General features: G+C 46.7%; 1 protein-coding gene across 1 annotated transcript in view; it reads left to right on the top strand.

Moving 5' to 3' along the window:
• Positions 1–23,157, top strand: part of LOC108802991 (endophilin-A2-like) — a gene marked incomplete at its 5' end in the record, with an annotated part of 53,323 nt that overhangs the window by 10,410 nt on the left and 19,756 nt on the right. The gene's annotated exons all lie outside the window — the stretch shown is intronic.

The following is a 23,157-nucleotide window of genomic DNA, read 5'->3' as shown; positions in this document are numbered from 1 at the left end:
AGAGTGGGAGGATCTTTCCTCTTCCAGTGGAGGACCACTAGTTTCCTAGCTGAGAACAATAGTATTCCAGTCATTGTGCGCAAGGCAGTAGTAGGGGCAACCTGTTCAGTAAGCCCCATCAAGCACACTGATATTGTTTGCGGAACAGGAAGTGCTATAACCTGCGAAATGAAGTCGGTTACTAGTTTCCAGTACCCCGTAATCCCCGGACAGTCCCAAAAAATGTGACGAAAATCAGCTGGTTGTGCCAAACAACGCCAACACGAGATTGTGGGATCACGATAGATCCTTGCAAGTCTTGCAGGCGTATAGTAAACTCTATGCAGGATTTTAAATTGTATAAGCCTATCCCTGATGAAACCAGGTGAGAGAAGGGGTAATCCCACACCTCCTCCCATTCGTCGTCGGAGAGATCCGGCACGTCCATTACCCATTTTGGTTTGCAAGGGAGCCTATGGACACCCTCCGTGGCTGACAGGGCCTGGTACACCAGTGATAAAGGTTTCTGTATACCCTCCCGTCTGAGCATGAATTCCAGAGGCGAAACCGTAAGGGAACAATAAGGCCCCTCCATCTGCGCCTGGAATGCATGTCGTTACTGGAAATATCGTAATAGGTAGCTATTTGGAAGTTTAAATTTCCCTTGTAGTTCTGCAAAGGAGGCAAGTGAACCGGCCAAAGTCAGATCCCCCAATGTCTTATCTCCTCTCATTGGCCAAATGTGAAAGTCAGGGATAGCCTTAAAATGCCTCAGTCTCGGGTTGTTCCACAGGGGAGCGTGTGGCGATAATTTCGCACCGTCTGGGTACAGGATTTTACATACTTCGTCCCAAGCCCTAAGAGTTGCCTCCATAGGGGCCGTCAGGGGATATGGCGCCCCCACTCCCCTATACACCAATCCCGTAAGAGCCGCATACGACCCCATTAACGCTGCCTCTGTTACCACAGCCGCATCACCATCGTCCGCAGTGAGCCATCTGTGGGCTACCACCATCTGCCCCGCCAGGTAGTATTTCTTGAGATTAGGTAATGCAAAGCCTCCCTGAGTCCAAGGTTCCTGGAGAAGGCTGAGCTTCACCCGTGGAGTCTTGGAATTCCAAACAAAGGTGGAAAGAGTCCATACATCTGTTTAAAAAAGGCGTTAGGTACCCGTGTGGGAGCATTACGGAGGAAGTACAGCAGAACAGGGAGTACCTTCATCTTGATGAGATTAGTGCGCCCTATAAGAGTCAGCAGTAGGTGCATCCACGCCTCCAGCCTGCGTTTACTATTCGGTAGCAGAGGGAGTACATTCAGTTTATGGTAATCCCCCACCCCCGCAGTAATTGTAACCCCTAAGTAGGTAAGTTTGTCCACCCACTGGAGAGGGAGATCAGGGTTCGCCTGCAGCTTAGTCAGAGGACTCAATGGTAGAATATGTGACTTTGACCAGTTCACCCGCAACCCCGAGAACACAGCGAACTCCACCAGCACCTCCAACACTGCACGCAGGGATGGCCCAGCATCAGAAAGAAACAGGATGAGGTCATCTGCGTACAGTGCCAGGCGCTCCTCCACCCCCCCTAACTGGATACCCGCTATGTTCGGGGAGGATCTGAGGGCCACCGCCAGGGGTTCCATCACCAGAGCGAATAAGGCTGGGGATAATGGACAACCCTGACGTGTGCCCCGCTCCACTGCAAAAGGTGCGGAGAGAGCATGTCCGATTTTCAAAGCTGCCCTGGGTCTATTGTACAGTATATCTATCCATTGTCTAAAACGTGGTCCAAAACCCATAGATCGGAGTACTCGGGCCATAAATCCCCAATTCACCGAGTCAAATGCCTTGGCTATGTCCAGTGACACCAACGCTCTGGTACTCTCCACCCCCTGCGATAGATGAGTATGGGTAAAAACCCGTCGCAGATTGGTGCCCGTGGACTTGCCCGGCATGAACCCTGTCTGGTCAATGTTAACCAGTGAGCCTATTACCTTGGACAATCTGGTTGCCAGTACCTTGGTCAGAATTTTGAGATCCATATTGAGAAGGGCAATGGGTCTGTAAGAGGAACACAAGATAGGGTCCTTGCCGGGTTTAGGGAGCAGCACCACATGTGCATCCCGAAACGAGTCCGGGAGTCCACCAGTCTCTAGGGCAGATGCATATAGGTCCCGGAGCCTGGGGGCCAGTTGCTCCGCGTACAATTTATACCATTCCCCAGGCAGGCCATCCGGCCCTGGGGATTTCCCATTAGGGAATGAAGCAATGGCCGCCAGTATCTCAGAAACCGACACATCTGCATCCATACTTCCACTGTCCACCACACCCAAAGCCGGCAAGGATAAGCCCCCCAGGAGTCCCTCCAGGCGCTCCGAATCATACGTTGGGATCGTAGAATATAAATGTTGGTAGTACTTTTGAAACTCCTCTAGTATGTCCCGAGGCTCCGTAACCCGATCACCCCCCTCCCCCATAATACAAGGAATAGATGTTTGAGTTCTCTGATCCGCCACTAGGAGGGCCAAAAGTCTAGAATTTTTGTCACCTCGTTCAAAGAGTGATTCACGGAGTTCCCGCAGGGAGCATCTGGTCATCTCCACATGGTGTAAATGGAGGGCTCTGCGTGCCACTCTCAGCGCCTCCAGAGAAGACTCCCCCGGGGAATCCGCGAAAGCCACCGCACACCCAGACTCCACCCTCCAATGTAGCGTTAAACTCCACCCGAGAGGCCTTAATAGCCGAAACATATTCCCCCCTCACATTAGCTTTAAAGGCATCCCACACCACACTAGGGGATGCTGTACCCTCATTTACCTCCCAGAACACATCCATAGCGGGGACAATATGGGCCGAAACCGCTTCCACGCTGAGCCAACTCGGTGACAGCCTCCAACACCCAGAACCCCTCGGACCAGGGAGCAACAAGGAAATCGATAGGGGGACATGGTCTGATAATCCCACAGGTAGATAGGTAGCCCCGACAACCAGATTAAGCAGATCCCTGTTGCCAAAGGCCATATTTATACGGGCCGAAGAGCCATGAGTGTGAGAGAGATGAGAGTACGCCCGCTGTCCTGGATTCTTCCATCTTCAAATCTCCTCCAAGCCGGCCGCATCCGCCCAGGATAGCAATTCCAATCCCGCAGCTCTGGCCGTATTGGAGGAGTCCAGAGAGGGGTCCAGTATGTTATTAAAGTCACCCGCTATTAAGACAGGCAAATGAAGGAAGGCCACCAACTTCTGGAAGACGGTGTAGAGGATCTGCACCTGAAAAGGGGGCGGAACATACATATTAACAATAGCAAATTGCTTCGCATTCACATTGAGTATTAAAACAAGATACCTGCCCCCGGGATCAATGATGGTATGGGTAACCGAACAGGGTAGGGACCTACTAACTAGGATCGACACCCCCCTTGCATATACTGAATAAGGAGCATGGTATGTTTTATGCAGCCATGGGCGTCTTAATGTCAAAATCTTGCTACCCGTGAGGTGTGTTTCCTGCAAAAGAATAATGTGTGGGCGCTGTTGCTTCAGGTAATTCAAAATCATAGCACGTTTGAATTTATCATTGAGACCCCTCACATTCCATGACAAAATATCAATACGATCAACCCCAGACAACCCCAGAACCCACATTGAGAACTCCCTTGCTTGCTAGTAAACAAAACAACCTTAACCCACTAGAAGCTTAGACCCAAACCCCCAACCAATTGTCAGAGCACCTCCAGGTAAAGGTGTCCCAGTGTTGGGATAAAAATCCCCAAAATGAAAAAATAAAGGGCTAAACTAAAAAAACAGCCTGTTCCGGGTGAGATGTAGTATCCACCGCCTCCTGATGGAGACTAAGCCATCCGCGAAAAATAAGAACGTGGGGCAGCCTTCGGGCCTCGACGAGAACAGCAGAAGATGGTACAGACAGAGTCCACCCGAGTCCTTGGTCGCCCCAAAACTAACTCCTGCCCGACAGTAAGGTGAGATCCCATGACAGTCCCAAAGCAGGGCAGTCCTGATGAGTCCAGGCCAGGAAAGTAAACCAATTAACGCGGATCCCTCTTATCCCAATACATCCAGCCAGTCTCCCGCCTGGGCCGGGGGTATCAAAAAAGTGAACCTTGCCTGAATGCTGGACACGTAGTTTACTCGGATAAAACATGCCATATTGGATCCCCTTCTCCCGAAGTCTGCGACGCACATCCACAAACGACCTCCTTCTCTTCTTACTTCCCTGAATGTTAATATGAAAGCTGAAGGAAAACCACAACATTCTTGTGCATTAGGGCACACTTACCTTAAGCGTGTGTGTTTTTTGTTTTTTACATTTTAATTCCACCAACTAAAGGCAGTTTAAAAAAAAAAAATTTGGATAGTTTAGTAAGGTGTTCGAACCACTGTCGTTTTATGTTTTTCTGTCTATCTCCCTGATCGGGAGAATCACTCTTTCCTATTGTCCGGATCACCTAAATTTTGGGTTGCCACCAGAATAGAAATGGAAGGAAAATCTTCCAGTGGGGACACTTATTCCTATGGCATGTCCCTGTTGAGTCTGAAGGACAGTAAGTTAAAGGAGAATTATGAGGTGAGTGATTTTCACACATAATCTGATTATGACCTGTGACAATGAAACTGTCACAGGTCGGCTCAGTAGATCGGGAAGTGAGCGAACACATACTGTCTCTCGCTCACTTCTCGATCTATCCCTGCAGAGAGCCGTGACTGTCACTCACAGCTTCCTGCAGGGATTCCCCCGCTCCCCTGTCCGATCCTCCAGCGCTGACTGGCGAAACGGACGGGGGATAGGCAGAGCCAGCTGTCAATCCCCCCAGATGGGTGGATCCAGACAGAATTGTCGGAATCCGTTCCGGCTGCGGCGTCTCAGTATACCACAAGCTGTAGCTCGCGGTATACTGAGCTTTGGGTCACGGGAGAACACTAGTTTGTGTTCCCCCGTGACCCTTAGGAGAACTATGGGGAAAATCCCTAACCCCATAGTTCACCTCCTTTTAAAGGAGATCTCCCTAATAAGACCGCACAATAAAAAAAATCACAAATATTGCCTTTGGATTTACTGTATGTTAAGCCCTATCACACTGCTTTGTCCTGCCTTTGTGAACCTCCTGTCAAATTGAAAAGCATCATTGGGGATTTGAGACTGGCATTTGACAGTTAAATGGGCTTTTGTGTTAGGAGAGGGTGTGGATTAGTCTCAACTAGGAGAGGGTCGAGGGCCAATGTATAGCCTGGGTTTAGGATCCATTGAACTTCACTTTGATTTAGGGATTAATTTACAGACTAGCACAGGTACTTGCATGCACCAGAAGGTGCACTCATGCAGTTTTTATGACTTGTCAGGTTTACTTTCAAGAGACAATGTCTTTTGACCATGCAGGGCATGTTGACAGTGTATTTCCAGTGCTTTTTTGCAGGTACATCACAGCCAGCAAAAATACCTGGCACTTCCTGTTGTTTTTTTCCTTACAGCTCTGAGTTTCTAAACGACAGTGCAAACCATACATTTTAAGTATTGGTACATTTTGAATTGTGGCTTCTTGCAAGATTGTGAAAATGGAAGGTATACAGAACTGTAAAAAGCCACTAATGCTGAAAATCTGGAGGTTGGCCTCACATCCATGCATTGTGGTAAAGGCTAATCTCCAGTAACAGCAGGCATACATTCTATCACAAAATGTTACAATGTGCTGCTGTACGTTGCAATGTGCTGCTGCAGATGCAGTTAAATTAATGCTCTTTAAAAGGAATTTCAAATTTAAAACAAAATGAAAATACCAAGCACTGCAATGCATGGAAAGATTTTTAATAGCTGTGATCAGAGAAATTTGTCGGCCATTGATGACCGCTATTCATTTAGCCTAGGGGAGTCTAGGGGACCCTTCTGCTATAAGTTCATGGTCACTTCAGAATGCAGTTGACGTAATGCATATACTGACCAGTCCAGCTGGAAGCGGATCTGTATGCCTTACGCTGGTGTCAAGGATAAGTAACACTAAACTTAGGAGTCAAGTCTTGAAAAAGCATTCAAGTACCCAAACTATTAACACCTATATCGTCTCTGAATTCATGCTCTCGTGTTTAGTTTAGGCATTTGTATTGAGATTGCAGTCTATCGCAAGACGAGAGTGAGTTTGGAGTGGTGGCTACTATACAACACACACAGGGATCATGGGGAACAAAAGTAGCCACCCTCCAGAAGGAAAGACTGTGTCAGCACAAATTCAGAGATGATTTGAGGATCTACAGCTGAGCGATACACAAATAAGATACATTTTTGTTAATAGTTGGGGTACTGCATTTTTAAGATATATCTCCTGAGTTTAGCATCACTCTAACACATGTAAACCCTATAAAATTGTAATATATAGCAGGTTACCAGTCCTCCTTTTCAAGGTTTTTTTTCCCCACCTTTACTTTTACTTTCACCGGAAGATTTAGTCAGTAATACGCATGCAGTCCTAGCAGTACAACAATCATTCCCCATACTGTAGAAGCATGAGAAACCAGATTGGACCACGGAACTCCGCCTCTTTTCTATTCCACATAATGGAGAGAGAAGTGATTCATAGTCCACAGAAATATGTTGGAACAATGTAATTGGAGTCAGCACTGGCAGAGACCACAGGAACTTATCGGCTCACAAGATTTTGCCAAAATCGACAGGTATTTTTTTTTTTACGTGTCAAACAGATAAAACAAAATTCTTTCAATTATATGTTTAACCCTTTTGCTTTCGGAACACTTTAAACCTCCGCTGGCCACACCATTTTTGCAATTTTCCCCATCGTTTTGATTTTCTAATGCTCCGTTGCTAGCGTTTGTAAAAGACCCCCAAGCCATATATTTTCTGAAAGCACAGGCCAAGTAGAATATTATTATCATTATTATTCAGGATTTATACAGCGACAACCGTTTGTGCAGCGCTTTATAATATAGGGAAGACATAATTACAATACAATGTATTAGGGATGTCCTGATACCACTTTTTCAAGACCAAGTACAAGTACCTCCCCTCATGTACTTGCCGATACCAATTACCGATACCGATGGTAAGGAGGGCCTACAATCTAAGAGGGAGCGGCAAGTAATGCATGAGGAGGTAGCTGTGTGAGGATGGATTGTTTGAGAGAGGGTTGAGTGGTTAGTTTGAAGTGTGATAGGCTGCCCTAAAGAGATGAGTCTTTAGCGATCGCCGAAAGGCAGTCAGAGTGGGAGAAAGACAGACAGGTTGGGGTAAGGAGTTTCAAAGAATGGGAGAGACTCTCTAAAGAAGTCCTGGAGGCGAGCATGGGAGGAGTTGACAAGGGAGGTTTTGGGAGGAGCGTAGGTGATGGTTAGGGTGATACTTTGAGACAAGGTTGAAGATGTAACCTGGGGCAGAGTTGTGGATGGCTTTGTAAGTGGTTAATATTTAGAATTTTATCCTTTGGGCGATTGGAAGCCAGTGCAGGGATTGGCAAAGGGGGGTTGCAGACACTGAGCAGTTGGTTAGGTGGATAAGTCTGGCCAATGAGGAGGAAGTTTAAAATAGTCGAGACGAGAGATAACAAGTGAGTGGATGAGTAGCTTTGTGGTTTCATTGGTGAGGAAGGTGCGTATTATGGAGATGTTACGAAGGTGAAGACTGCAGGATCTGGATAGGGATTGGATGTGGGGAAAAAAGGCGAGGTCAGAGTCAAGAATAAAAAGATGGTGCTACTAATTTTGTAGGTCCTACGATTATTGCACAAATGTTTGTCAAATCAATATTAACAGATAAAAATACACAAATGAATAAAAGCACACTAAAATCAGTATTTGTGCACAAAAAAATACTTTTCTGACTAAATCTAAAAGATTAAACTATTGAGTTAGTAAATAATAAATATTTGTACATTTTTAAATCGTGCCTTTTTGCAAAACTGTAAATAAGCGACTTGTGTTACAAATCATTAGTGCACTGTGCTAGGATAAAATTATACAGGCGTACATTTAATCTCAAAACAGTGTATCACAACGCATGGCATTGCGCCAACGCTTTGCCACGCACTGCCACAGTGAAATTATTTTCAAAAAAGAATCAAGCACTGCGATGTGTTCTAACAACGCAGAGCATGTGCATGGCGTACACCACAATATGGTGCACACTGTTACACATGTATAATTTGTTGTGGGGGGTTGTGTTTTATTTATTTATTTTATTCTTTATTTTTTGTTTACTGTTGAGGGGCTTCCCATTGAGAAACTCATGAATGAACTGAAGTGATGTAAAGAACTTCCTATTCGATCTTAACTGGGAACATAGCACTATGTTTCCCCAGTTGTTTACAAACACTAGAGTAATCAGCTGATCACTCCAGTGTTTGTCCTGCACTCAGAGGATTGGTAAATGTCACAGATATTTACCAATCCTTTGCTCGTCCATCTGACCTGCTCAGCTACGCACGATCACAGAGCCGCCGATCTATGAATTTGACAGCTGGCGGCTCTAATCTCTTCAGCGCTCTTCCTCCCCCCGCCAGTCAATTCTTCTCGGATCCCCGTTGCCTCAGCCAATACTGGCAGGGGAGAGCATCAGGGATCCAAGGAGAAATAGATCCCAGTCTGGAGCGGCTCCAGGCGGGGAGAGGAAGCTTTAGATTGCTGGCAGGGATGGGGGGGGGGGCACCCGGATTTTTTGTTAATAGTTGTCATTAGCGGCTTGTCAGCCATTGATGACAGCGATTATTTCAAAGGGGACCGTCTAAAGCGACCATGAGCTTATAGGAGAACCATAAAGGCCACTGACGTCAGTGGCAGCGAAAAGGTTAAGACATCAAATGGGAGCAAGAATTAAATTTTCGTGTCTTGATTGTGCATGATTGGGTGTTAATTATTCAACAGATGCAGCTACCTTTAGGCTATTTAACACTGGAAAACTGTAAGAAGAGCCCTGTATAACTCTTCCCACTCCCAGCCTGCCTCAGGTTTTTGCTAGTGTGCTTTAGGGGATGGATTTCTTCTGTCTGTGAGAGAAGTACATCTTTTTTTCTGCTGAAGCCTCTTCTATCTGCATCGTCTTTCTCTGTGGTAGAGCTTTGTAAGAACATACCCAGTCCCTATGGAAAGGAAGATTCCGGGCTGGCCTGTGGGCCCCAGACTGTGGGGCCCCCAGCCTAACAATGGCTCTCTGAGAAGAATTCTGCCCCTTCTGGGGATGCTGTTTCTGCTACCCCTAAGCTGTGTGCCTTCTCCTCTTCATGCCCTGCATCGGGGTAATCCTGTACATTCCAGGAAACGCTCTTCTATCCTGTCCAAAGATACAGTATATATTTACCTGTGTTATGGTGAAGTTAATAGGGAAAAATGTCTGTACTCTTCGACTCCTCAGATCTCAGCAGGAGTAATCTCTTCCCCTTCAGGGGCTCCCCCTGACCTTCCTCTGTCTGCTTGTGCACTCCCTGAAGAAAATAATAAAGAAGGGGCTACTTCCACTTCTGTGGATTCAGCCCAGGAAGAGGACCTGTGTCCTGGCATCTTTAACTCTGGGACACTGTCTCTGTCTGTGTGGACTCGATGCATGACTATTTACAGCAAGAGCTGCCCGCGTTGACCTTTCTATAGTCTGGATTCCCTCAAAATCCCCAAACTTTCCCTCTACGCACCCTTTTACATCTGGTGTTGTATGGTGACTAGGGCCACCCTGAAAAACTCCTCCTTTCATCATCAATACCCTAAAGAAGACTGGTTCCTTTAGAAATGATTTGTCCCTGTTATAGATCCAGCTACCTCTTGTTTAAACAAGATGTTAAAGTACCCTGTAGAAGATGTTCCTGCTTTCAAGTACCAAGGGACAAGAGGTTAGAGGCCTGCTGTTTCCACTCTGGTGATGTATCAAACCTTATCATTGTGGTTAAAAGCTATGTCTAGGCACCCTGTTTCCATCTTGACAGACCGTGCCACTCTAAAATGATTAGAGCTCTTTCCTGTTGCCTTGGACTATTACATAGATGGGCCTTCAATACATGCCCTTTACTAGGAAACGCCTGTTTTAGTGAATCCTTTCATACTTTTGTCAAGAAAGTTGCCGGGGCAAAAGCACAAAGTCTAAGCCTCCAGTGGAAAAATCCTCTGCTCCCTACTTCTGGAAGGGTTTCTTTTGTCCTTCCCTATCCTCAGGATTCAAATTGAAGCCTGGCTCTCAATTTCTTTTGAAGTCATGGTTCTTCAAACCCGCTGAATCCAAGCCCACTTCATAAGGAAGAGGTGGCTAGATTTTCAATAATTGGGGCTAATCTGTCAGATTTCCTGGCCTGCTGGGTCTGAGACATTCTCGATGCCTTGGTCAAGAGCATTGTAACCAAGGGTTACGAGCTGTAGTTTGCTCCCCATCTTTTCCATGATTTTTGCTGTCATACTTACCAAGACCACTCCAAAGACTGGACGTATCTTTTCGCTGCCCTAGGTCAGTTCCTTTTTCAAAGGGTCCTAAACCCTGTACTGGTAGCAGTAAAGCGAGTCCTCGGAGTCCAAAATTCTGCATGGAATCTATCTGCTCTGTCATTGCCTCCCCTCACTCAGGAGACTTTCTGGCGTTCGTGGTCATCAAGGATTCATATTTGCATATCCCCATTTTTCCTACTTAATGGTACCTGTGTTTCGCTGTGAACATGCAACACTACCAATTCTTTGCTCTGCCATTCGGCTTATCCATTGCACCTTGTGACTTCACCAAGGTGATGGCTCCTGTGTTACCTCTGCATTAGTACCAGGGCATTTCCATAGTAGGGTACCTGGAACATCAGGTCCTAGAGAATTGTTGGTGGAAGGTTTGTTGTCCAATGTTCATTGAAAGATTATAAGTTCTGCAGAACTTGGTATGGGTCCTGAGCCTCTAGAAATCATAGCTGGAATCATCCCATTGGTTGAAGTACTTGGACCTGGTTTGGGACACGTCCCTGTCCAGTGTCCTCCAACTCCCTTGAAAGATCCTGTCTGTCTGCTCTCATGCTAGGACTTTGTGGTCCAGGGAGTTGCCCAACCATAATATTTTTGCATGAAGGTGCTGGTCTTGATGGTAACCTCCTTTTAAGGCAGTTCCCTATGCTCAATTTCACTCCTGACTATTGCAACCCAGCATTCTGGCTGCATGGCATATACAGACACTGTCCCTGGATCTCCCCATTTGCTTGTAGAGCAAGACAAATATTGCCTTTTTATTGTGGTGGCTCTGCAGCCAGGCGTTGGATTCGATTGAAGTCCCTTCCTTCCAATGGTCTGGAAGGTGCTCACGACGGATGCCAGCATATCAGGTTGGAGAGGAGTCCTGGGGCACCTCTCGGTTCATGGAACCTAGATGACAGAGGAATCTTGTGCTCTTGATCAACATCCTGAAGCACAGGACCATTTGGTTGTTTCAGTTTTGGACCCTCCAATTACGGCTTTTATCAGCCATTAGCAAGAAGTCCATGCAGTTAAAGTGAAGTGATCCTGGCTTGGGCAGAACTTCTCATCCCAGTCCTGTCTGCTGTGCACATACCATGCACGGAGAGATGGCCGTCAGACTTCCTCAGTCATCAATATCTGGACGGAGGCCTCTTGAAAGCTGTTATTCCTCTGCTCCTTAAAGCTAGGAAGTTGATCCACCCATAAGGTCTACCATCGCACCTCAAATGCTTATTATTCTTAGTGCAAAGTGTGATAGTTTTATCCCAGGAACTACCCCGTAGGATGCATCCTTATCTTTCCTCCTCTTTGGCCTAGGACAGAGTTTTTAACCTTTAGTACTTAAGGAACAAAGTTCTGCCTTGATTCTTTTCCAGAGGCAGATTTGCCTCTCAGTCAAAAGTGAAAGCCTTTGTGCAAGGGGTGCCTCATGTTCTTCCTCCTGTGTGCACTTTGGTGACTCTGTGGGAACTTATTTCTGTTGTTTATAATGTCCTGCTCCAAAGTATTCTAAAGAAATGTACCTCCCACTGTTTGGATGTGGTTTGATCTGTTTGTGTTTACCTCTCTGCTACAGCTTCCATCCTCAAGTCTTCTCTTTCCCATTCCTAGGGTTCCCCATATGGGGCAGCCAGCATCTTGTTTACTATCAACAGATGTATTTGGCGAACTATCACTAGGATGTATGAGTTGAAGGTTTAAGTTCCCCTCTTTATGTTTAGGCCCCATTCACACCAAAATCGCAAGGTAAACAACGGAACGGAGGATCTGTTGCCTTGCGATTGTACCTTCCGATTTCTCTGCGATCTGATCCGTTGCGTTGCAATTTTTAGGCTTTTGTTTTTTTTTCTTCTTTTTTGGTAAAGCTTTATGTGAAGTGACAAGTGAATGAAATAATTTATGGATTTACATATGTTAAAATATGCATTTAAAATGCAGATGTGGAATTTTACCCTACACGATCGCTGCTGCTCCTTTCATACAAGTTTAACTCGTACAGATTGAACCATTAGGGATAGGCACTACACCCCTAAATAGAAATGTATACAAAAAAATTGAGAAAAGCAGGGCTTTTAAAGTGTCCAAACCATACGAAATGTCCATCAAACATACATGGTTTTGTATAAAAATATATTTTAATACATAAAGATAATTTAAAGACTTGATTACATTTAAAATGTCATTGGCGTGATATAATGTCACATTAAAATCAAACTACCTCCTTTTTGGTACCCATACATGTGTAAATATATTTATATATCATAGACTCCTTTTCAAGTCCTAAATCCTGTAATAATTGTATAATCCACTGTGGGCCCAATCTCCGACGCTTTTCGCAACTGTATGTGCTTCCTCAGGAAGGTTGGAGGTATTCTAAAATATTGCATCAAAATAAGTTTAAGTATAATGATCTCAAAGACCAAATTCTTAATGAAAATAACAATACAAAACCCACTTCATGCTCACAAAGATGGCTGGATCCTTGGTCCCACACGCTATCTCGCAATCACCAAGCAGGTGAACCGGTGGGAGGTGACCAGGGATAAACAGGACTGAGAAAAACGAAAAGATTGTTGTAAAATCCGGATATTCAAAAAGAGTTGTTCAGAGGTAGATTTGTGCAAAGATATACAGAGATGAAATATCTATGTTATTAGAAGCAGCAATTAGTCCGTATATACTAAAAGATGACAACTGGATCCCATAAAATAAATCTAAATGTAGGGCATAACCAATATTAAATAATGGCTTCCGTAAATATACTCAGAGCCTTGAGGGGCACCTCCAAAATGGTCGCTCCCCACCAAAATCGGTTAATATAATTCCAATATTCTAAATAACCTTCCAAATGCTCAAAATTAATCAGTAGTACAAAAGGGCAATCAATATAGTTGAAACTAGTTTTACCTATTGCAAAAAATCCCATCATCCGTGTTGCGGTAGGAATACAGTGGTGTGTGCTGAAAAAAAAAATTAAGGCATGCCTTACTGTTTTTCAATGTAGCAGGATGTGACGAGGAACAGCCTCGCACCCCATTGTGCCCGTAGAACTGAATGAAATGTCACTTGTGACATTTCAATAAAGTTCTAACCAAACAAAACTGCACACGATATCAGGACACACGAGGCATTGTGCTATTAGCGCAGCATCTGATGTGAATGACACCCTAGAGAAGAGCAGAGAGAAACAGAGCTACAGATGTGTTATGGAAATTCGCTTGGGCTGAGCGCACAAATCCACTCCCGTGCTAAAAGGTGTACTTTCAGCATCAAAATGCGCCAAGCACAAACAATTCTGTCGCGCTTAAAAGCATGTTGTGTTAAGCTCTTTCGTACAAGGAAAGGCAATGCTTCTGTAGTTTTGGTAGAGTCAAGAAAAGGTGTTTCAAGATGGAGTTTCTGTGTTCAAGTGTCCCTGACCACTGGCTCCGTTTATTTATATAGCAACAAAAAGGATAACAGGAAAGGGCGGCCCCAACAGCCTACCATTTCCTCCATGCACAATGACATCACAGGAAGTGACAACAGAAAAGGGGAGGGCACCCACATGCATGAGCAGAGCAGTGCACATGACTCACTAGTGTTAAACAAAGGACTATGATGTGCTGATTCATGTACACTGCCCCAACCAGCCACATGTACGCACATCCGCCATCTTGACCAGCATGGACCCTATTCAATACTGCTCAGAGTGACCAGTATCTAGTAAGATCATTCTATTTGTTCGTACAGGTTTGAGACGATCTGAGGAGACATTGCTAATGCTGTTATCAATATACGGTACGAGTACACCGACAAGGCAGATATCAATGCAGATATCTGCTTATAAAAGCAGATATGTATCCGAAAAGGGATAGCGCAGCCGCAACAGAACTATAATACGTATATACGTATCTCTCGTTGTGCGGACTTCGCTTTGCTAATGTGTATAGACGTTCGAAGGCAAGAAGCCCAGCGCATTGCACTTAATGCTCACAAACCGGCAAATGCGCGCGCACACACACACACTGCGAACACGTCCCCAAGCCCATGAGAAGGTTGAATACTGACGGTTTTACCGCTGGTCCCGATTTCAACCCAAATACGCTCTGCTAGAGCGTCCCTCGGTTAAATCCGACACAGGGAGACAGATGACAACCTATAAACCACACACACACATCCTAGAATAAAATGTCCATATAATAAAATTTCCACAACAGATGTTTCATCAGGCAGCTTAGGAGGAGGCGAAGGGAGGGGTTGTGTGGACCCCCCCCTCTCCTCCTGTGCTGTCAGTACTGCATTCTCCTGCTGTCCAGTGTGGGATATAATTGAAGGGAGAAGGGGCAAGCTGCCCAGCAACACTGCTTTCAATCCCTCCACAGATTTAAACAAAGGCTGTAATGTTCACTGTGTCCCCGGGGGAGGGGTGGTGTTGGCATGCATTTTTAATTCAATAGGTTTTTATTAAGGGTTTTATAAGACCATACAGGCAAAAGATCAACACACAAAAATCAAAGTCGCTGCACAACATTAATAGAAACACATAAGGCCCAAAGTCTTGGAACACGGTCATGGCAACGTAACCCCGGGTCAGAGGGAACAAATATAAAGGATGAACATCAACCGTATGGGTCTCATTATGCTGTGCCACTTGGGTGGGTTGTAGAAGCCAGAACCATCAGCTACTGTAACCAGGCTAATATGCAGAAGAGAATCCTTCCTGTAGGGCAGACCGTAGACTGGAACATAACGGTAAGATAGCAAAGGAAGGAAACCACCAAGGCCAAGAGAAGTGAGCAAAACAAAGAAAAACAGAAGATAGAACACATAGAGGACCTGAAAAAGAGTAGAGAAGCCAAGTAAAGAGAAGGTAAGGGAGAGCTGAGTACAGAGAGAGGTCAGATCAGAAAGGAACCCTAGAGATCAGGGCCAGGGGAGCCCCGTCTACCACCCCCTGCCAGAGTGTCACGGGCCTCCTGAAGGAACCCAGTGTACCTAAGAGAGGACCCCAGCCAAAAATTTGTCTGAGGCTCGGAAAGTCCAGCCACACGGACCAGGTGACATTGTACCGATCTCTGGTGTCATGCTCCTCTGCCAGTAACCGTTCCAGGTCCGCAATATGGCCCACTTCCACAGTCCACTCTGCCAAGGTAGGGAGTACAGGCGTGCGCCAGTGTCGGGGAATAATTGCCGTCGCTGCCATAAGAAAGTGCCTCGAGAACCCTTTTTACTGATTTTAGGGAACCTGGTACCATAGTTAACAGTGCGATCCTGGGGTCGTTGGCAATCACTGTACCTGTCACTCGGGGATGGACATCCAGCACTGCCTGCCAAAACTCTTTTTAATAGGGGGCAACTCCACCAAATATGCGTCATGTGGCCTAGTCAGAATTTTCAGGTTTTTCTCGTGTGCCTTGCAGGCGATAGAAAGTGAATGAGATAGGACAAAAGATTTCTCCCAGTCCAGCGCACTGACGGGAAGTCCTAGTTCTTGTTCCCACGCTGAGACATAGCCCGGAAGCTCTGGGGAAGGGGAAGAGGAGAGAAGGGAGTAAAGTAGCGATGGGTAGGGGGCGAGGAGCGTAGGAGAAAGTCAAAAGCCATAGGAGCTGCTTCCAAAACCTCAGGGTGAGAGAATGAGGAGACAAAAGAACGAAACTGTCTTATCTGCCAACCACGTGTCATCGATTGAAGGAGCTACCGTCGATTCCCGGATAGCCACCACTAAATGTCTCTGGGAGTCCCTGGTCCATCTACCGAAGGATGACCAACGGATCGCTGGAGGGAACGCTTGGTTATTAAAAAGCGGGGTCATGGGGCCAGTGTAGGAGGAGAGCCCAGAGGTGGAGACCCATCTATCCCACAAACGCAGGGTATACAGGGTCAAAACCGGGAAAGAAGGTGGCATGGCACAAGACGCTGGGAGGATCCAAGGTAGGGCCTGCAGATCTGAACCCGCAAGCACCCCCTCAAGTTGAATCCATTGATTGTCATCGGCTCTATGGAACCAATCCGTGATGCGCAGCAAGACTGAAGCTGCATGATGAAGGCGTATATCTGGGGCACCGCCCTTACTTTTAGGCAAAGACAGAGTTTTGTAATTCACACGAGGGCGGGAGGAGCCCCAAATGAACTTTGTGAATAATTGGCGTTGTTTCTTAAAGAAAGAAAGAAGGAGGGAGGATCGGTAGAACCTGTAACAGGTATAGGAATCTGGGGATCACATCCATTTTGAGAGCATGGATCCTTCCCAACCAGGAAATGTTCTTACGATCACATGTGCAGGGCTCAAAATTTCAAGTCCTGAGCTACTAGCCAGGCCTTAAAAGTTACTTGCCACCATTTGCCCCACCTAACCCCTAACTTGCCCCGACCTTAACTCTGCCCCTAAACACAGCCTCTTAAATTTATCTTATGAAATTGCACTGTTAAATGTTCAGAATAAAGTTGGAAAAATATTAACTTTAACAATATTACCATAAAGCAATGCAAACGTAAAGGACAATTTATCCAAAAATGCAGAATGGCACCAGTTAGAGGACTACAACTCCCAGCTACACTTTATACAGAATTGAAGAATGATAACGGCTAGGGATGCACCGATACCGGTATTTTGGTACAGAGTACGAGTACCGGTAATTTTTTCCCGGTACTCGCCGATACCAATTACCGAGTACCGGAAGTCCCATTCAGGAAGCCACCTGGCTTCCTGATTAGCCGGGAAGCATGTAAAGATTCGCCATCCGGCTTCCCGATTAACAAGAAAGTCTGTCCCCTCTTACCTTGGTACGTGCAGCCTGTCACCCCCGAGGCCTCTCCAGCCAGAACGCGGCCTTCCCCCAGTACCCAGCCAGAGCCGTCTGGCCGGCCAATCAGGAAGCCGGGTGCCGTGTAATGACGCAACGCCCTGCTTTCTGATTGGCCGGGAGACCGGCTCCATGCTCCCTCGTCATGAGATGACGAGGGAGCATGAAGCCAGCTTCCCGGCCAATCAGAATGCCGGGCGCTGCGTCATTAGACCAATCAGGAAGCCGGGCAGCGCATCATTACACGCTGCCCGGCTTCCTGATTGGCCGGGAAGTCGGCTCCATGCTCTCTCATCACAAGTGACGAGAGAGCATGGAGCCGCTTCCCGGCCAATCAGGAATCTGGGCAGAGTGTGATGACCCGCTGCCCGGCTTCCTGATACAGGAAGTATCTGGCTAGGCATTGGAGCATTTGGGCGAGTACGAGTACTCGCCCAGATACTCGGTATCGGCACCGATATCTATACTAGCATCGGTGCATCCCTAATAACGGCTTTAGAGGACTTCAACTCTCAGCAACACTTTATCCAAAAATGCAGAATGGCACCAGAGGACTACAACTCCCAGCTACACTTTATACAGAGAAACCTAATCATCAAATAGAAAAACCAGTAAAGAACTGCCTCCAACTTCCTATGACATCAGTAGGATGTCACATTCCCGCTAGATAATTCAAATAATAAGCATAAACAATCATGAAAGGCAACGTTTTCCAACTGGCCAAAAGAAGTACCTGCTTGCAGAGCTGAAATTACGTGCATGACCCTTTGCAGATCAGCCTCACCCTCCTGAGAAATAGCAGTGTGGAGAACAAAGCAAGAATTACAGCACCCGACCGTTAGTTCAGGCCGACTTGTGCTACCATGGGAACAGGGATGCCTATAGCTAGATGGGACACTACGTTCCAGCTCATGGTTCTGTCTGCCTGCACATGCGCACTGGAGAGTGGGTATCTATGGTGACAGGAGACCCTGGCTTATGCGATACACAGACACTTCTCCTGTCACCTGTCTAAACAAAGACACAATCGCCGGAGCCGATCGTGGGAGGACAGAGTAGGAGGAAACTGAAAGTGCTAGAGGAGAGAAGGGAGAGAGCGGATGGATCTTGTACCTGGCTCGCCCTCACTTTTATTTCCACTTCCAGCAGGCGAGTGGAAATTTTGAGCCCTGATATGTGAATAGATGCAGAGCAGTTTTCCGAAGGAGGGGGTCATAGTTGAGGGCAAATAATTGAGAAATGTCTGAGGAGAGTTGGACCCCCAGGTATTCTACAGAGGTGGGGCAGATGCGGAATGGGAAGTTAGTTCGAAGTTGAGATAGCCCCCCTTCGTCCAAAGACACATTCAGGATCTCTGATTTGGTGAGGTTCACTTTGAAGTTACTAAGCGAACCAAAACGAGTGAACTCTTGGAGAATGGATGGCATGGACGTATGGGGATGAGTGACATAGACTAATAGGTCATCCGCGAAGAGAGCCAATTTAGGCTAAAAGGGCCCTACTGACAGACCTGTAATTGCCGAGTTCCTGCGAAGAGCCACCGCCAGGTGCTCCATAGTAATTACATAGAGTAGAGGGGACAGTGGGCACCCCAGTCGAGTACCATTGGATATCTTAAAGCTTGGGGAAAGAGAGCCGTTGATCTGGACACGGGCCGCTGGGATAGAGTAGATGGCCATAATGTTGCGCAACAGAAGGGGCCGAAATCCAACTTGCAGCAGAGAGTGTTGAAGGAAGTGCCAACTCAGTCGGTCAAAAGCCTTGTCGGCGTCGACCGACAAGAGACACATGGGAGTGTTGGAAGTCTGGGCATGTTGCATAAGCAGGACAGTTTTGATGGTGTCTCTGGCTTCGCACCCCCGCACGAACCCAACCTGGCTACAGTGAATTAGGCTGGGAAGTATAGGTTGTAAACGACTGGCTATCAATTTGGAAAAGAATTTCAGATCTACATTAATGAGCGAGATTGGACGATAATTAGTACAAAGGGTATGACCCTTCTCAGGCTTATGGATCAGGGAAATATGTGCCTCTAACGCCTGAGCCAGAAAGTCAGATTCCAAGGCGATAGAGTAAACGATCTGGGGCAGTCGGGTCGGTCTCTGGGATATTTATATAGAGACTCTTAGAACTTGGCGAATGCCTGATGGATCGCCGAGGGCGAGTGAAACAGGACATCCGGAGATGGTCGGATCTGCGTGATGAAAGTGTGAGAGGATCTAGGGTATAGGGTCCTAGCTAGGGCCAGACCACGTTTATCTCTAAATTCATACGCTCGATAAGCCAACTAGTCGGCATATCTGCGCGTCGAGAGATCCAGAAGCCCCAACAACTTCTGTCTAGTCTGCGAAATTTGTAGCAAAACCTCTGGATCAGTAGAGCCTTTGTGGCGCGTTTCCAGATCCCTAGGTGACCGAAAGGTGTCGCGTAGGTTCTGAGAGCGCTCCCGCTTTAGCCTAGATCTGTGTTGAATCAGGGTGCCCCAGAAAAACTGCCTTAAGGGCTTCCCACTGGGCCGGGAGAGGGGTAGGGTCGTGGTCATGGATCTCCCAAGAACCGACAAATCTCCAGTGAGATGGCTGCAGCACACAGCGTGTCAGACCACACAGTGGGGTCTATGTCACAAGTAGGGGACCAATCAAGCACTGAATGGGAAACAAAGTAGTAGTCCAGCCTACTGTACAAACGATGGGGAGCAGAGTAGTGGGTATAGTCACAAGTCAAGGGATGAAGAACCCTCCACATATACACCAGGCGAAGTTCAATGAGGCGTTTTTTAAGTATACGTAGTTTGGAGAAAGGTCGCTCTACACTCTCTATCGAGGAGTCTAGACCGGGGTTCAAGAGTAAGGTTTAAGTCCCCCCGAACAAGGACCGTACCCTCTGCAAAATCCGCTAATATCTTCAGGAATTGGACAGCAGCTGTTATTTGGTTAGTGTTCGGAAGGTAAAAGTTCGCTAGTGTAAAGATCCTACCCCAGAGTGACAGTTTGAGCAATAAATACCTACCAAACTCATGCATGCATTGGTCCAAGACCGTTGCATGGAGAGATTTGTGTAAGGCAATGGAGACCCCCCTAGATTTCTGTATACTGTTAGAGCTATGGTACCATCTGGTAAAATATCTGTTAACACATTGGGGAACATGTGGACTGTGGAAATGTGTCTCCTGGAACAATATCACCTGCACCTTAGCCCTGTGCATATGATATAGGATCTGGCCTCTCTTAGAGGGAACATTAAGACCCCGAGCATCCTCTCTCCCCCCCCCACACACACACTCCCCACCCCCTGGATTACCCCTTTCAAGTCCGTCACTACTGTATTATGTCCTGACTTATAAAAGGCATTCAGGCCCCCAGTCCGCAAACCCAGTCCTGCTCCAGGCCCGAACTTGGTACTGAGACCACCGATGGAGGTCTCGCATCAGCACCCCCTTTACCATCATCTGGGCCTTGACGACGGACCCCCCCCCTTTTATTTGTCACTTGTTCTGGTTATATGTGGTTTTGTACCTGTGTTCGCAACTTGAGTCTGATATGTACTGCTGATGTCATGCATGTTGTTCATATTTGGACCCACTTGTGGAACTGTATTTGTACACGGAAAATTCAAAAATTCCTCTTTAAATAAAGAATTTATTTTAAAAAAAAGACCCCGAGCATTGTAGGTACAAAGCTTAAGGTCCATTGCTGCTGTCCTAGTGGCAGCTATTCTGGGGGTACGGGATAGAGAAGGAGAGGGGAGAGAAAGGAAGGAGAGGGGAGAGAAAGGAAGGGGGAGAAACAAAAATACCCCTCCCTATTATACATTAGTAGGTCACAATCAGGACAATGACCCCGAGCTTCTTGAAATTGGTCACGTGGGCCAGGAAACCTGCTGGAATCTACAGGCCCCTCCCATACTCCCACAGAACACTATAGGAGGTAGGAAGATCCTGGACATATCCAGAGCCCACCAGGGCAGGTAATGTCATACAGGTGAAACTCGAATAATTAGAATATCGGGCAAAGTTCATTTATTTCACTAATGCAACTTAAAAGGTGGAACTAATATATGAGATAGAGTCTATACATGCAAAGCAAGATAATTTAAGCCGTGATTTGTCATAATTGTGATGATTATGGCTTACAGCTCATGAAAACCCCAAGAACCCCCAAATCCACAACCTCAAAAAAGTAGATTATTACATGCAATCAATAAAACAAGGGTTGTACACAGAACAATATCAGGCCTCTGAAAAGTACAAGCATGCATATGTACTCAGTACTTGGTTTGGGCCCCTTTTGCAGCACTTACTGCAATTACTTTTGCACGATATTCTAATTATTCGAGTTTCACCTGTATATGAACAGCATTTTGCAACGTGATAAAGCAGAAGCAATCACAAAATAACATGACTATATATTAAAGAAATCCAGAAAATGTGAGCAAGGCACTGCAAAGGATATGAGGTCCCGAGCGAGGAGCTAGTTCCATGTGTACTGTCAACCCTCATTAGACATCGGAGGAACAGGGCGAGGAATAGCTCGCACAGAGTAGGAACGGGCACGTCGTTGTTGCTGTGGAAGAATGGAGGACACCCCGGGCCCACCATCCAGAAAAGGTAGGTCGAGCCAGTCCGAAATCTATATCGGATCCACCTCCCAGGAACCTGAACAAATCAGGGAGTTGAGCGGGACAGCGGAGATGGAATTGGTCAGATCCTTTCCGTATCTACACACTAAAGGGATGACCCCATCCATAAGTGGCTCCGGCTCGAAGAATAACTTCCAGAAGAGGCTTGACAGATCTGCGCATGGCCAGTGTGAGACGGGGAAAGGTCCGGCATCAGATGAATCGAAATCCACTGGGCCCGATCGCCACACTCGCCTCAGAATCTCCTCTTTTATGTTGTAGAAATGGACCCGACACAGGACGTCTCTGACGAAGTTTTGGTGATCCACACCAGCGCCTGCGACTCTGTGTACCCTGTCCAGCTCAATGGCCTCAGTGGGGGGCTACCCCAAGCGGTAACAGTGGCATGGGGATGCGGGCCCTGGGTAGCCTCAGGAATGCCCCGCAGCCGGATATTGTTGCCACGGCTACTGTTCTCCCCATCTTCTACACGTAGTTGCAATTGTTGCAGATGGGTTCTATACCATACTATGTACTATGTAGCATAGGAAGCCTCTAGAGTATCAATTCGGGTTGAGCAGGACACAGCATCTGATAATGCAGAAACCTTGGTATCGCTAACGTCAACCTGTTGGCGTAGCTCACACACCTCCCCCCTCAAGGCACCTTTCAGGCGGACTGCCCAGGAGTCGAAGTCAGCCCAAAATGCTGTGAGTAGGTACCTGACTTCCTGTCCCTGCTCCCTATCCAATCCCATGAGAGTGGTAGGCAGGGATGGATTGAGGGAACTGATAGGAGAGAGTGGGGCGGTAGGGGAGACATGCAAGGGTACCTGCTTCTGGCCGTCCGATTTCACAGCAGCCTTACCCTGCCCCTGTGGCCGCGGATCCCGTGCGGGCTTGCTCTTACCCGAGGCCTTTGGCGGCATGGTGCGGTCCACATCGGAGGACGGCTGCCGAGGGATCCTCACGAAGAATTACGCAAATATCGCGGGTGCCAGCCGTTTCCGTGGCTGGAGCAAGAGCCAATCTCGAGGACATAGGCCAGGTGAGGGGGCTTGGAGGGGAGAAAGTCAGCAGATAGTCCCGGGATTGCAGAGCTCGGTACAGTGCGTCCTTAGCCTGCCATGTTCGGCCACACCCCCTGACATGCATTTTTAATTGCTTGTTGTGGAGATTTCATAAGCTTGCAGTTGTAGTTTTTGGTTGTACAATTAAAATGGTTTCTAACAATGCCGGTCCTTTTAATTTGTTTCTTTTATTTCTCAGTTTATTTTTGGTTTGCTTATTCTGATGACCTTTTTTTTTTTTTTTTTTTTTTTTTTTTTTCTACCCAACCACCACTAGAACACTC

Source organism: Nanorana parkeri, unplaced genomic scaffold (genome assembly GCF_000935625.1).
Source record: "Nanorana parkeri isolate BGI_ZX_2015 unplaced genomic scaffold, ASM93562v1 scaffold3271, whole genome shotgun sequence".
In the NCBI taxonomy this organism is placed as follows: Eukaryota; Metazoa; Chordata; class Amphibia; order Anura; family Dicroglossidae; genus Nanorana; species Nanorana parkeri.
Note: the sequence above shows the minus strand (reverse complement) of the source record. Positions and strands in the feature narration are given on the sequence as shown.